Consider the following 16531-nt stretch of genomic DNA (forward strand, 5'->3'; position numbering starts at 1 on the left):
TATATTTACATATCCAGAAAGCATTTGTGGGGTAAAAGTGAACAATTCTGTGAACAACAAACATTAATAGCATGGATAAATCAAAGCAATGGGTTTAGAATTCTACAAGATGGATTTTCTGCCATTGAGAACTGTGGTGATATATTGTGTACCCCAATATATTATATACCCTAGTAAACTTACCTGGTGACCAGAGGACAGAGCCAGCCACTAAATTAGTCATAGAAGTCAGGCAGTGGTGGCACAAGCCCTTTAATCCTATCACCTGGGAGGCAGAGATTCGTTTGGATCTCTGTGAGTTTAAGGACACACTGGGAACAGAGCCAGGCAGTGGTGACACACACCTTTAATCCCAGGATTTGAGATCTCATGTCTTTGCTTGGGAAGGACACATACCTTTAATCCCAGGAAGTAATATGGCAAGACACAGAAAGGTATACAAGTTGTGAGGAAACAGGAAGTTTTGCTCTGGAGGCTGAGGAGTTGGTAAGGTTAAGTTGGCTGTAAGCTTGTTCTGCTTCTCTGATCTTTCACGTTCACCCCAATATCTACTCTGGGTTTTCTATTAATAAGACTGTTTAGCAATTCGTGTTACAGAGAACTATCTAATACTATTGTACACATCTTGGATAAGAACGGAGCTTTCAGTCATTGCATATGGGAATATTTTAAAGCAGAGCCAGGCATTAAATGAGGACTGCATGGATGTCTCCAACTATTTCTATGAGAATATAAAACAAGTAATAGCTAAATATAACCTCTGGCATTTATCTAAATGTGACCTGTGCTTTGTTCTGTCTTTGGTTCCCCTCCAGTCCCTACTACTTGTTCTTCATAGAGTAAATAAAGAGTTTCTCTTTCTTTGAGTTGTCTGACTTGTATGTTTACTAAATAAGAAGCTCAGGTGATGGACTTGCAGACAAAACAAGTTAATAAGGTATTTTTGTCTATAATTCTCTGCTTGTCACAACTCCCATTAGATATAGCATGTAGTTTATGAACTAGTCTAACTAGGTAATCATGGAAGACTGGAGGAAAGTCAGAGAGAAAGAAATCAAAGCTTCTAAATATGTATTTCAAAGCAGGGCAGCAGATGAGGACTTCCAAACTCTTTCTCAGCTTGGTTTTCACATTTGCAAAGACCTATCAAAAATTGTCCATCTGCCAATGCTTTTTCTATCCCACACCCTCTAGCCTTGATATGGTACTGTATGTTTTTAGAATACTGCTTACTTCAACTGACAGCTTTTTTTTTAAATAGACCCATCAGGAGTGCTAGAGCTTTAATTCATCTTCACACTTTAAGTGTCTGTCAGACGTCAAGTCATTCTAACTCCTGTGAGGAAGTGTCACTGTAAAGGAAACTGGTTGTAGCATGCCACTTGACCTTAGGGATTCAGTCTTCAGGGATTCTTGAAAGTTATTCCAGAGTGACTTTTTTCCCAAGCCACATGGTCTCCTATTTTCATTGAAAAAAAGTAATTCAAGAAAAAACAAGATGAAAGTATGAAAAAATGTCCATTTTGGTCTGGAGATGAACCTGTATTATCCAAGAAACAAAACATGGAATCAGCTTCCTTAGGGTTGATTAACCGCACCAACCATCAAATGGGTTTCAGTTAAAGTAGAGGCAATGTACTGTACTATGTGCCCTCATGTGCATTTGCCATTGATAGTGGCAGGATATACAGGCCACTTGTGTTTGTCTATCTTACAGTTTTTCTTTTGCTCAAGTGACTCATTTTATTTTAAAGTTATCATACAAAGTTATGGGTCTCATACAATTTTCAATCAATCATTTTCATCTTCAAATGTACTTTCTATAAGAACTGACATTAAAAAGTGACAAAAGGAAAAATTATCTAGCTCATGTATCATCTCAAAACAAGAAATCCACTTGTTTTATGTCATTACAGGAAGACAATAAAGACCATGAAACACTGATGGAGTCTTACTAATTCTAAAGAAGATAAATATTATTCCTAATTTTTGTCATCCACTTATAAACCCTAAAGATTCTATATTTAACAGTGATAGAAGTTGTGATTTTTAGTGACTTATACAGGCATTGTCATTACTGAAGAAGACAAAGGAATACTGACAGTATACCTGATTAGTGGCAAAGATGTGGGTTTAATCCATTAAAATCCATTAAGATTTTGTTTGTAACAGCTCAAAAACCAGTATCTGGGGCTGGAATTTAACTGAGTGGTAGATCATGTGCTTAGCAGGAATAATGCCAAGGGTTCAATGCCCATCACTAATACATAAATAATGAAAGCATGTTTGAAGAAGTAAAGAAAGTTTTGCCTTGCTGAGGACTACAAATTGCTTCTGAAAAATATACAAAGAGGAAATTCTATTAATTACTTAGGATATAAGATAGAGCTACAAAAAAATTAGACCCCAGAAGGTACAACAGTTTTTCGCTTATTACAATATAAAGCATGTTCCAAGTATACCACACAATCCCACAGGCCTGTCATAGAAAGATCCAATTGAACTTTAAAGGACATGCTAAATAGACAGCAACAGGTAACAGTGACTTCTAGAAATAGATTACATAATGCTTTATTAACCTTGAATTTTCTCAATTCCGATGAGAAAGGGACAACAGCTATGGAGAGACATTGGACAACAGAGAAAACTTCTGAGCTAAAGCAACCAGTTTACTTCAAAAATGTGTTAACCTTGGAATGGAAATCAAAATACATCCTACGTTGCGGAAGTGGTTTTGATTTTTGTTTCTGAAGGATAAAAAAAGCTATGGATACCAACAAAATTAATCAAAATTCACTTTGAACAGGAAAAAAACCTCAATAAGGAGAAGTAATAGCTCATCCACCAATGTGACAATTCTACAAGTTGTAAGAAAAACTCAACAAATAAGGGTCAGGGCAGGTTTCTGTTTTTTGTCTTTTCAGGATAATAGGAATACCCATCTTCAAGAAATCATAAGGCCTTGGACACCCAGACATCTACAGCAGAAGGAAAGAACTTATATTACCAATATACTCTAAAGAGCAACATCTCACTGCCTAACATCAGTATCTATTTAACTCTAGAATAATTGTGGTCCCGATTCAATTATAAATCAAGCTGGCTTTGGAGTTGGAATGTGGCTCTCTCCTTCTCTAAACCCAAACATGTTGTTAAAAGAAAAAAATTAAGAGATTCTGTTTCATATTGGAAGAGCCAACTGGTGTAAGACAAAAGAAAACCAACTATCTAAGGACCATTGTTATCAAGATTCTATTTCTCTCCATGCTTATTCTTGATTTCTCAGAATCCTTTCTTACATGTCATGTCATCTTTAAATCCAAACTTTCCATTTTGATATTAATAATGTTCAAGTTTTCCCATTGAAAATAAGTCTTCCCAATAGCAACCTCAAGTTTCCTGGAAGAAGATAGGGCCCCACAACAATGACTCTGCTTGGTCCAGAAAGATGCCACGGTACCTAAGAACATTACTCAATGATCAGCTTTGGACTGAAAACTGTTCAGGACAGCTCTAAGATGAGATGGTCCATCACAAAACACTTCTAGCCAGAATCTCAGACAATCTTATCCATTACTGAGACTGGCTTCAGATTCTATGGCTAGCCCTATTGAGACCTAACTATTTAAGCTTTCTTACAGAATCCCACAGAGATACCATCACCCCCTAAAGAGCAGGAAATAATTCTAAGAAAGTGACACCCCTCTCCCAACGTTTTCATATTTCTCAGGGTTATGGATGAATGGTTATAGGGTTGGGAATAGAACAATAAAATTTGAACTCAGTATTCTCCTTTAAAAAGGAAAATGTATAGGAATAGAATATTAAGGTAGATTATTGTATTTACTAGTAAACTAATTCAGTAAAATATCATCCTTAGATAATTTGCACTGATATGGATTCTTGTATACTGATACAAATGTAAACTCTTCTTATATTCCTATTTAAGATAATTTGTATATTGATACAAATACAAAACTGTATTTATTGTACACATATTCCTACTCCTGTTTGAAATATTTTATATATTGATACAAGTATAATATTATATGTATCATACTATATATATGTTCTACCTCTGTTTAGGATATTTTGTATATTGATACATGTTGAGGATATTGTTGTCATATTGTATATTGCACTATAAATTTCTACCTCTGTTTAAGATATTTTGTGTATTGTCACAATTTTGAGGTCATTGTCCTTATGTGGAACATCTGCTTACATACCATTTACCTTGTTAATGTGAAGCCTTAGTCCTTAAGTTATTTGGGTAGATAAGTCTTACAAAATTATAGTCACCCATGCTTGTCATTTCTATAGTGATGTTAGTCAGGTTGTCCAGATTTACAGAAACATATGTCAGATGGATAGGTAATCATCAAACATTTCCTAGACCTAGAGAATATGGTATTTAAATGTTTTAATAACTTAGAATTCTGTTGATGTGAGACATGATTGCTCCTGGCAGCACTGATCTGATCCCAAGAGAATGGTGGGCTTCTAAGGAATTTCTATCTGGAAATTTGTCTTTTTCTTGGCACAAATTGGCCTGCTGGGCGAAGAACTGCCCTTGCTTCAACTGCTGACAGTATGAACACTGTCCTTTCAGGACAAGCGGGACACAAGGAAAAGTGACTACTGAGCCTTGCCAAGACAGGGTAGGATGCTCTTTCAAAATTCCTGCTTCTGAAAATGATCTGTCAGATATTCAAGGCCTGTAGCCAAGCTGGATGCCCCAATGATGCTGAAAAACTTTAGGTGACTGTCTAGGCTGTCAGCTGTCTCATTCTAGTCTCACAAGAATTTCAGAAATTGCTTGCTTGTGTTTTCCATTTTCTCAGGTATTCTTCTTCTTTCTTGGGTCTTCGGTAGAGTTGAAGACTAGTAAGTTACAGTTATAATCTTTTCATATCTTAGCTAGAACATATTAGTACTAGAGTTAGAATCTTCAAGACAGGACAGCTATTGGAGTAAACTCGGTAATTTGCCATTTACCCATGTTCTGGACATTTCTGGACATTTAGCATGTCTTTCTTGTTTGATGTTATTTTTGTTGGTTGTTAGTTCCATTTTTGTTAATGTTATTACCCTTTGTTTTTCATGGACAATGCTTGATAATTATTCTTATTGTATATAGTTTGCATTAACATTAGAATATTCTTATTTAGACAAAAAGGTGAAATGTAGTGGTATTTGCTCTGCCTATGATATTGGAGTATATGGCCCAAAGGAGGCGGTGCATCCTGCCATTGTATGTGACCTCTTATAAGGAGTTGGAGAATAGTCACATGCCCCTTCTTCCTGCTCCTGCCTGTGAGGTGGATTCACTCCTTGTCAGAACAGACAGAGGACAACTTCGGCAGGCTACTCCATTCTGTAATCGTGAGAGTATTTCCTCAATTTATACTTTAATAAATTCTGTTACCTATTTAATAGACTCATGTGGGTTGATCATAATAGTGTGCCAGTGGGGTGGGTTTTGAGGTTTCAAAAGCCCAGTCCAGGCCCAGTGTTTCCTTCTGCCTATTGCATTCAGATCAGGATATAATGTCGTTAGTTACTTCTCAAGCATCATGTCCCTCTACTTCCCACCAGGATGATGATAGAGTAACCATCTAAAACTATAAGCAAACTCCCAATTAAAGGGTTTCTTTTATAAGAATTTTCTTAGTCATTGTATCTCTTCACAGCTGTAGAATAGTAACTAAGGCAGTGGATTTAGTAAATTTGGAAAATTTCCTGTGAAACTTGTTTATCATTTCCATATACTACAATTAATACGTGAAAGACAGAGATTAATTTCCATTTATAGATGACAAAGGCAAAGGAATCCACCAGGGAGGTCAAATGTCCTAAATGTCCACCCTGTATTTTATAGCTGTGTCTGTCTGTGAGCTTCTTTGTTTATTGCTGCCTCTGTTTGAGACATAAGGAAATGCCTAATGTTGGGTCAAGCCGACCAAAGGGGAAGGCTGACAGTTACACAAAACAGCAGGACTGGGCGTGTATGCCAGTTTTAGGGGCCCAGAGAAGTAGTAGAAACTTGTGCAAGAAACCTCACAATTTAACTAAATACTGTCTGTCACCTCTTAAAACCAGAGAAAAAGTTTTTATTAAAGGTTTCCAAGGAATATTCTGGTTACTCCAGATAGCCTATTGATTTATACAAATACACATGTAGACTAGAATAACAAATCATATCTGCTTTCAGAAACACTGTCTTGTGTTCCTGAGAAGACTGGTAATTTTATGAGCCCTATTGATTTCTCTAAAGTAACAGGGTTTAGGCTTGAGCTCCCGTGTCCATGGGAGAGAAGAAGGGCTGGCACCTTCAAATACTGAGATTGTTTTTGATAGTGAGGAGTAGGCTGAGAAATTTATGCCCTCAAATATCTATGCCTCTTTCAATTCATTATATTCAATTTTTCTGTTTTTTAATTAAACATCTCTAGTTTTCATAAAGAGGATACTGAATAAAATTCATTAAAAAGGAGAAGAAACCTCTGGTACAATGTTTATAATACAAAAATATGCAAAGTAATCAAATATTTCAACATGGTCATCTGATAAATGGACAAAAGAGAGAAACAGCATGTATGTTTAGATTTAATAACCTAATTAATTACACTTAGGGTGAAATGTTTAAAGAAATAATTTTTAATCTTTGTATATGCCTTGTCAATGATTCTCAAGGTATGTATCAAAAACAATCTCAGTATTTGAAGGTGCCAGCCCTTCTTCTCTCCTATGGACACCCTCTGAACTTCCAACTTCCATTCTAGCTCCCCATCTTATACCAAAAATGTGCTCAAAAACAAAGGAAGCCAATTATTGCTGATATGTCATGAGGACACAGGAGTTGTTAACAATCACTATTCACTTCCTTCATGCTATTTTGAAAATTACATTTTCCTACAATGAAGACAGTAATGTTATTTCATATAGTAACTATACAAAAGTTGTAGCACTCACAGACACTTCATAAATACTGAGTTTTCTCCTTTTGAAAATGACTGTGTGCAGAGCTAACAATCAATCTGAATAATTTCTGAATATCACAAAAATGTGCAAAGGATTGTGAGTATAGAGGGATGCCAGGTAATGGTGATGATGATGATGATGTGATGGCTTAAGAATATTGTAGTTGGTGCAAAAAGGAACCATGGTTCTGGACATGATGCTATAGCCAACAATCCTAGCACTTAGGAATCCTAGCCATGTTTTACTTCCAAGTCATGAAACAGAATGTTAGAGATCATCCTGAGATATATCTGTTTTCTCCCTCCCCCCATGCTAAAAATAAGGTGACTCATGGTAATGACAGAGTGCCCAGCAGACAATAAATAAGTTTCTCAAATTCTAAACTTAACTTCTGGTTATAGTCCTCATGCAACAAGCTTAAAAGCAACTGCTCAATCCCCAAAGCAAGTACACACCTGAGCAAAATAGAAAAACCAGAGCTGCTCTTAAAATAGAGCATTAAGGTCCAGGGCGAGCAAACCTCTAAGTCTCCAATTAAAGGGTCTGACAGGCAGCCAGAGAGAATTCCAGCTAACTTACCCGAGGTTAGTTGGCCTCCACAAGAGCCAATGGGAAGGTAGTCAAGTTTGAGTTCCAGTTCATAAGTTATCTGAGGGTCACAGTGGATAAGTACGAGTTAAGAACTTAGGGGACATTCAGTATAAGCATGCTTACAGCCTTTTGTGAGTTTCCCTCCAGCCAAGCCTCCAGGATCTCACAGTGAAGATCAAAGAAAAAAATGCTCTGCTGTTATCAGCATGTGGAGGGGGAAAGTAACCATTATGAAATCCAGCAGAGCGTTCTGTTCTTCTTAACAAGGCATGCCCTGGGAAGAAAATATTTAATCAAAACCTAATTCAGTAGATTTTTATCAGCACTTAACCTTCCTGGCTATTGGACATTCAGAAACCCAGTCCTCTCCAGACTTCTCTGTAAAGATCCCATTGTAGCCCCCCCACACCCCAGACGTTTAATGGAAAGGAAGAGGGACACACAAATGCATCCCTTCCCAGTTATTCTTTCTCACACAAAAAACTTGAGAAGCACTTGCCATAGGTACATGCTTACCAAAAACTGGGGATAACTTACTAAACTACGGAATGCCACTTCTCCCCTCATACCTTACCAGTACATTAGAAAAGGGCCGTCACCAGGCAGTGGTAACACACTCCTTTAATCCCAGCACTCGGGAGGCAGAGCCAGGCGGATCTCTGAGGTCGAGGCCAGCCTGGTCTACAGAGCGAGATCCAGGACAGACACCAAAACTACACAGAGAAACCCTGTCTCGAAAAACCATAAAAAAAAAAAAGAAAAAGAAAAGGGCTGTCTGTTTCAGCTGATTTTGTTTCTCTTTCAGAATACATGTGCAAAGCAGAATAAAAAGCAAGAAAGGCAATGTGAAAGTCCCAAACAATCAGAACCAGTCAGAAAAAATGTAAATAGAATAAAATTCTGCCCAATGTTTATGCATGTGACATGTTACCTGCTTCAGGTTCCTGCCTTGACCTCCCTATTATGATGGACCTGGATTTTTGAATTACAATAAATCATTTATATTCTAGGTTGATTCTTGTTAGAGTATTTTTATCATAGCAACAAAAGTGAATCTAGAATAATATTTTATGATTGTATCTATTACTTATAGAAAACTATAAAATGATCACTAATGAAAAAAATCTTTAAAAATTGAAAATCAAAAAAAACCCTGTGATTAATAGACCAAAGACTTTATTGGAAAAGGAGACATATGACAACAAGAACATATGGGTCATGTAAACAGGAATAGAAACTCTAAGGTGTGTGAAAAATAGAAATGTTACAGACACAACAATGTAACTCATGTTCAAATACATGTCAGTGGGTAAACTGAGTAAATTGATCCAGCTAGAAAATAAAAGTGACTATGAGAATGTGAAAAGCGTTTTCAGATAGGAGGATGGAGATAAGATGCCTAACAGGTAGAGTGGTACAGTCAAATAGGACATTTAACTGCTAATGTTTGGTAGCATACTGAGCTAATTAGGGTTGATAACAACTAATTTAATATATGAAAATAGCTAGTAGGCAAAAGCTCTAATGCCTAATAGAAAGATATAGAAAATGTTTATTTGGGAGTTGAGTGGTGGGTCCCACAAAAGAGCAAAAACAAACAACAACAGATTTTTATATATTTTATAGACACATTCAAATATCATGTTCTATATCACTACATATATAGTATATGTCAGAAAGAATAAGTGAAGGAGAAGTTTATGTATTGTTTATACATACACCCACACATATACTATTTTATGTAAGAAACAAAAAAATCATTGAAAAATACACTGCATCCTTAATGAAGAATATCTTTTTAAGCTAATGAATACAGTAGGCAAGGTTGCAGAAGGAGTCTATGAGCTTGCTCATATGATAATAGAAAACTCCCAAATTATAAAACAAAGAGGAAAAGGAATCAGCAGATTTCCTTTGTTTCAGTGGATGGTCTCATACATATGGGCACCACTAATTAGACGTACTTGGTTATCAAAAATAATAGTAAAATGAAGATAAGAAGTTGGGTGGGGGACATGTTAGAGGAAACTGAACAGGGGAAAATGAGGGTGGATATGATCATGTTTCATTGTGTCCTTGTATGAAATTATCAAGAATAAAGAAAAATTAATAAAAGAACTCAGAACAGAGCCGGGTGGTGGTGGCACACGCCTTTAATCCCAGCACTCGGGAGGCAGAGGCAGGCGGATCTCTGTGAGTTCGAGGCCAGCCTGGGCTACCGACTGAGTTCCAGGTAAGGCGCAAAGCTACACAGAGAAACCCTGTCTCAAAAAAACAAACAAACAAAAAAAAAACTCAGAACAGACAATGCAAGGACTACACATAAAATGGAAGGATGATAAATAAAACACTGATTGGCCTGTAGCCAGGCAGGAAGTATAGGCAGAGAGACACTGCCAGCTGCCACCATGACAAGCGAGATGTAAGGTACCGGTAAGCCACGAGCCACGTGGCAATTTATAGACTAATAGAAATGGGTTAATTTAAGATATAAGAACAGCTAGCTAGAAGCCTGAGCAATTAGGCCAAACAGTTTAAATAATATGAGCGTCTGTGTGTTTATTTTATAAGTGGGCTACAGGACTGCTGGGGCTTGGCGGGAGCTGGAGAGAAACTCTGCAGCTACATAGCAGGGAATATTATTTTCTAACTTCAGAAAATTAGATATAAAATATTTTTAAATGAGAGGGGCAATTCATACTCATACAATGGCAAAGGTAGGAGTCATAATATTTATTTTTACAAAATATACTAGCAAGAAGATATGGAATAAAATATTTAGTGTTAAGAGAAAAATTCTGCTAATCTAAAATGCAGTCCCTACAAAAGCATCTTTTTAAGCTGAAGGAGAACATGACAAAATATATTATCAGTAAACATGCTTGGCAAGAAATATTATGAAGGAAAATAGTATTAGTCAGAAGGAATGAGTGGTGATAAAGTAAGGTAAAATTTTTACTTAATTTCTTATGTACATGTATTTACTTAGGTGCATTTGCATGAAAACTATGATGGAAAGAATAGGAAGGAGCAATTGGGATTGTGGTGATATTTTATTTGTATATTAATTTAAATCTTGCCTGGAGATCAGAGGAACTAGCAAGACATTAGGTAAACACAAAAGTCAGGCAATGGTAGTGCAGGCCTTTAATGCGATCACTTGGCAGGCAGGGTCTCTGTGTGTTGAAAGTCACACTAGGGAACAGAGCCAAGCATAGTGACACATGCCTTTAATCCCAGTACCTACCATAGAGACCTGGAGGTCTGTACAGATAGACAGACAGTGACAAGGAAGTGAGGTAGCTGGGTTAAGAGCCAATGAAAGGGCAGAACAGCAAGGCAATAAAGCTGTGAGTAGACAGGAAGTAACTCACTTTTGGTAGCTGCAGATCTGGAGAGGTAAGGTTGGTGGCTATCACAATTTCCCTGATCTCTAAAGCTTTCACCCCTATATTTGGCTCCATGCTTTTTATTTAATAAGACCATTTAGAATTCTTCTACATGGAATAATTACAATATTTTCTTATTATAAAGCACTAAAGTTATACTTCAATGCAACTTGAAATGGACTTTGATTCACAAAAATACTAGCTACAAACTAAAACAGAGAAATTATTTAAAAAGAAATAGTCACTTAAAATATAATACAATAAGAAAGGAGAAAGGAATTATATATGTAATTTCTTAGGGAATTGCATATGAAAACAACATTGAGATATTCCTGAATGCTGTCTTAAAGACTTGAACAAAAATGACTGGAAATGCAGAATGCTGGCTATGAAACAGACCAACAGCAACTCAGTTGTTCATTGTGGATGAGAAAACACAACAGAGCCACTTTTGAAGACAGTTTGGCAGTTTCTTTCTTTAAAATAAAGCTCAACATCCTTTTACTATATGAGCTAAGAACTGTCTTCTTTGGTATTTCTCTGGGGAAATTAAAATTCTGTCTATACAAAAACATGCACATGCATTTTTAGAAAGTTTTATTCATAATTTCACAGACTTAAAGACAATCAATATGCTCTCTAGTGGATAATTACATTAATTGACTGATATATCCAGATACTGTAACATAATTCAGGACTCAAAGAAATGACCTATTAAGCCATTAAGAGACATGAAGGAGACTCATATATAGTGAAAGAAGACAATTTGAAAAATTCTATATATTGCATGTTTCCAACTAGATACATTCTGGAAAAGGGAAATCTGAGGCAACAATAAAAATATGGTTGACAGGGAATGGGATGGGGGAAGGGAATGAAAAGATAGACCACAGAAGATTTTTAGGACAATGAAAGTAGTCGATGATAAATTAAATATTACACTGATACATATGTCATTACCAATTCATCAAAACCCATATAGTGTTCAATACCAGTTCAGCCAAAATGAAAAGTGCACAATGATTGTACAAAATGGACAAAGTATTCAAATCAAACAGGATCTGGAGGTGTAGCTCAGTGGGGAGTGCTTGCCTAACTGTGTAGCCACAGACTTGATCTTCAGCACTGGAGAAACAAACAAACATAGAATTACTGCATCAGCAGTTGCCCTACTTCTGAGTATATATCCGAAAGAGTAAAAGAAGCATGTTGAAGAAACATCTACACACCACGTTCATTGCAGCAGTAATTATAATTCTATTCTAATTGACTCACTAGACGTGTATATTGGTGGAAGAAGGATAGAGCCATGAAAAATGAAGGAAATCTTGTTGTTTTGGTTAAAAAAAAAAGTACAGAACCGGAGGATACCCTGGCATATAAAACTGAGTGGGTACAAGGACACAAACACTGCATGTTTTCCTTCACAGGGGAGCTGGAAAGGTTCATCTTGTGGGTGAGAATACAGTGATTATCAGAGGCTGGGAGAGGACGCAGGTGGGTGAACAAAGATAGAAGTTGATTAATAGGTGATAAAATTCAGTTGGAAAGAACAAGTTCCAGTGATTCACAGAATATTAAGATAACTAGAGTTTACAGCAATTTATTTTATTTTTTATAGAACTACAGGAAAGAAATTTGGAGATTCCTTACAAAAATGATAAGAAGTACAAGTTACCCTAATTTTATGATTCCATGTTGTATCCCATCCACATGTATAATTATGTCTCAACAAAAAATTAAAACATTCATATTACTTAAAATATATTATTTTTTAAAAAAACAGTGAATATATATATACATATATGTTTAATGTCATCTCTTTTTTTTTTGCCTAACTGCTTAATATGCTAGGAGAAAACAAAACCAAAGCAGTTGAAAGCCTGTTTCTAGGTGAGCATAATGACATTAGTGCTTTTAACTTGCTTCTCACATGGGGACATTTGATTAAATTGCTACCCACCCTGTTTCAGACTGGTTGCAATCTTAGTAAAACTGTGTACATGGAAGATTCACATCCTGGGCAAGGATCCAAAAAGTTCATTAGCCACTACCCTACATGTGGCAGCTGGCAAAAGATTTATTTGCAACCTCCTCGCACAATGAAAAGCAACCTTTATGTTTTCAATGAGGATTTTGCAATGTCTATGAACTTTTCTATAACTTGAGGTCGAAAGATAAATCAGACTATGTGTAGACAGATCAACGAAAATGCCTAAATGGAAATAATTCTGTTAAAGCCACAGATCCCCACAGATATTAATAGAGATCATGTTATTTGTTACCTTGCCAACAGTGTATTTATTAATGATACTGCATCAACACACTCCACAGTGTGTCTTAGCATTATTATAACTGGACTTGAGAAAATTTATATTCTTTCATTTATAAGAAATCTATAAATAGGGAGTCCCAACTTGATACATAATTCCTTTTGCATTTTTATGACAGATTCTCATTTATCCATGAGGGGAAGCTTGTAAAATTATCCAAGGCACTGGATAAATAAACTAACAATTGGTTATAACAATAGGTACTAAGCATTCAGATTTGGAAGTAGGACCTGCACAGAAAAGTATGGAAAAATTGAACCGATATAACTCAAGGCCATGATGCAGCATTGGGGATTTTACAAAAGTGAGATAATAAATAAGCAGTGTACCAGAACTTGGGAAGGAAGTCAATTAATATCTGTACTGGTTTAAATGAAAGAGCAATATGAAGCAAAAAAGAAAAAAACATAAGCCATGTACTTTTTCAATTTATTGCTTCACTTCATTCTTTCATTCATATCAAGACCATTTTTTTTAAATTAAGGAATCCTAGCCAGGCAGTGGTGGTGCACATCTTTAATCCAAGCACTCAGGGAGGCAGAGACAGGTGGATCTCTTTGAGTTTGAGAGTTTGAGCCCAGCCTTGTCTAAATAGTGAGTTCCAGAACATCCAGGGCTGTTACCCAGAGAAATCCTGTCTTGAAAACCCAAAGGAAAAAAATTTAAGGAATCCCTTGAGAATATATGTGGAACTCTATGAAAATGAAGGTTATAGTTTGAAAACCACTTGACACAGAGATTAACCACTCTGTTAATTTTAAGACATTCTGCTTCGACTGAATTCAGAATTAAAAACTTGGGGATATTCAACAAATTCTTACGCTTTTTCATGCATGTAAAACTAAAATCCAATAATCAAGCCCAGCCAACTATTCTATGATTGGACTACCAGACACATGATGAAGAGCAAATCAATCCATTCTTTTGTTGTTTGCAAAGTTTTCAGAGTAAAAATCAGATACCCTCAACAACAGCAAAATAAAGCAACAGAAAAGCTTGCCTATAATCACCTATTCTGAATAACACTTTTGTCAAATGTAATTTTACTCAGCAGTGTATTATTTACTATTATTAAATAATAGTGAAAAAGATGAATCAAACAAGTCAATAATTTAAAATGTCCTCAACAAACCACTGATAGCTAATATAGCTATTACTATATGATACACATAAGAAGATGAAACTCTGAGAACTTTAATAGAAGCAAGGGTACAGACAGAAAAAATACACGTCCTCTTAACCACAATACAATATTTTTTAGGTCATTCAGTTCATCATTCAACAGCAGGGGACTGAAATTAAAATAAGCATTTTATAAACAAAATCTAAAGTCGTAGGAGGTTATATTCAACACTGTATTCCTAAGACCTTTTATGAACAACAAGTTAGCATGTAGGACCAATCTTGATCTGAGGTCTCCTTAAAGGTATTTTATGCATTCTATCTTCTTTATTTTCTGTTAATGAGGAAAAATGTATTTCTGGTAGGTTGGAGTTAGCCAGAACATCAATGAAAGGTTGGATTAGGGATGGAAATCTCTGTAGTTGAGTAACATTAGATTATTACAGATGTACTTGCTATTAGAGTTTGTGGTCTCTGATGTACATTATACCTCAGTTTATAAATATATCTGCACTATTACATGATTAACTCCAAAACTGATTCCAAACATCAAAGAAAATCCTAAAATCAATTGGTAATGTCTTGCATGGACTCGAGAACAGGGAAGGGCAGTGGTAGTCTAAGTATTTGCAGGGAGCCAATGCAAAATGATCAGATAAAAAGGCAATTTAAAGAAGAGTCAGCTGAGTTGAGCTGCCTTGAATAATGGACTGATACATTTTATTGAGAAATTCTGATTATACTGCATGAGAAAATAATACATGTTTAATAAAATGGGATTTTTTTAAGAAAGATGTTCAAGGTCATGCTTGGCTATATAGTAAGTCTGAGGTTAGTCTTGGTTGCCTGACACCCTGTATTTTAAAAAGAAATAACAAAAGAGGGAAATTTTGAACTTTCATAATAAGATCCTGTTACCTCTAGGTGAGGCTCATATTGCATTGAACTGACAATATTAAATTCTAGAAAGTTCACACTGATCACTGAACTCTCCATTCTGTGCTGTTTCGACCTCTTGGTTTAACTTGTTCATTTCTTAGCTCATTAGGGATGTTTTTCCATTCTCCTCTTCAGTTCCACACAAATATGCATTCTCTGATGACAATGTTCATATTGGAAAGTAAATACACCAAACCCAACAAATACACCAAACACATACACCAAACCAAACACATACACCAAACCAAACAAATACACCAAACCAAACACATACACCAAACCAAACAAATACACCAAACCAAACAAATACACCAAACCAAATACACCAAACCAAACAAATGCACCAAACCAAATAAATACACCAAACCAAACAAATACACCAAACCAAACAAATACACCAAACCAAACAAAGAAAATAAATTCTAGCACAGAGCTGCTGCTTTGGATCCAATATGTCACTTCCGTTTTGGATTGGATGTTGTGGGTCAAAAAATTCGCTACTTTGGGCATTCAACTGCAAGTTCATATTTTTTACATTCTTGAATAGTTTTCTAAAAATCAGGATGTAAAGAATGTTGGTTACAATGTGGAGGAATATACTTTCAGCTAGTTGACTCAGTATCCTGTTGTCTTCCTTTGATATTGCTCTATCACTTTGGGCAAACAACTTTACCTCTCAAAGTCTCAGGGCTTTCATCTATAAAATGTTAACTATATCTTTTTTCACAGTCAATAATGAAAAAGTTCAATAGTATAGGGAAAGAATAACTCTTTATTTAAACTGTACAGTATTAATTCTGGATTAATAATCTGTTGCATTCATTTAAAAAACTATCCATCATATTTTAGAGTTTTATGTAAGTTATGTTTTTTTTTCCTCATGGCCTCATATTGTGAACTAGAATGGCTGTTGATAAGTCCTTTGGCAAACTGAGTTCTAGTCCATACACTTTAATGAATGCCTACTATGTTTCTATTCTTGTGTTGGTGATATAAAAACTGGTACAGTTCTTACAAGTCATGAGCTTACTAAAATATGTACAATTGTTGAAAATTCTGGTTTGATATCTATGACACTGTAATAAAAATGCAATGGGGTACAAAGGAAGAGACTTTTTGTCCACTTATCTATCAGGTCATGAGCTATATGCTCTTTCTCATTTTCTTATTATA

At 35.7% G+C, this 16531-nt stretch overlaps 1 protein-coding gene across 8 annotated transcripts in view; it reads right to left on the reverse strand.

Moving 5' to 3' along the window:
• Rtl4 (retrotransposon Gag like 4) overlaps positions 1-16531 on the reverse strand; it is a 351939-nt gene that overhangs the window by 15822 nt on the left and 319586 nt on the right. The window contains exon 1 of one of the 8 annotated variants that reach the window (XM_076561642.1): positions 7699-7849. The exons of 6 other annotated variants lie outside the window; for them this stretch is intronic. The gene's annotated coding sequence lies outside the window, so the exon portion shown is untranslated. Of the gene's footprint in view, positions 1-7563; positions 7850-16531 lie in introns of those variants that run through there. One more of the 8 variants, XM_076561640.1, reaches the window with a different exon arrangement.

Source organism: Peromyscus maniculatus, chromosome X (assembly GCF_049852395.1).
Source record: "Peromyscus maniculatus bairdii isolate BWxNUB_F1_BW_parent chromosome X, HU_Pman_BW_mat_3.1, whole genome shotgun sequence".
NCBI lineage: Eukaryota > Metazoa > Chordata > Mammalia > Rodentia > Cricetidae > Peromyscus > Peromyscus maniculatus.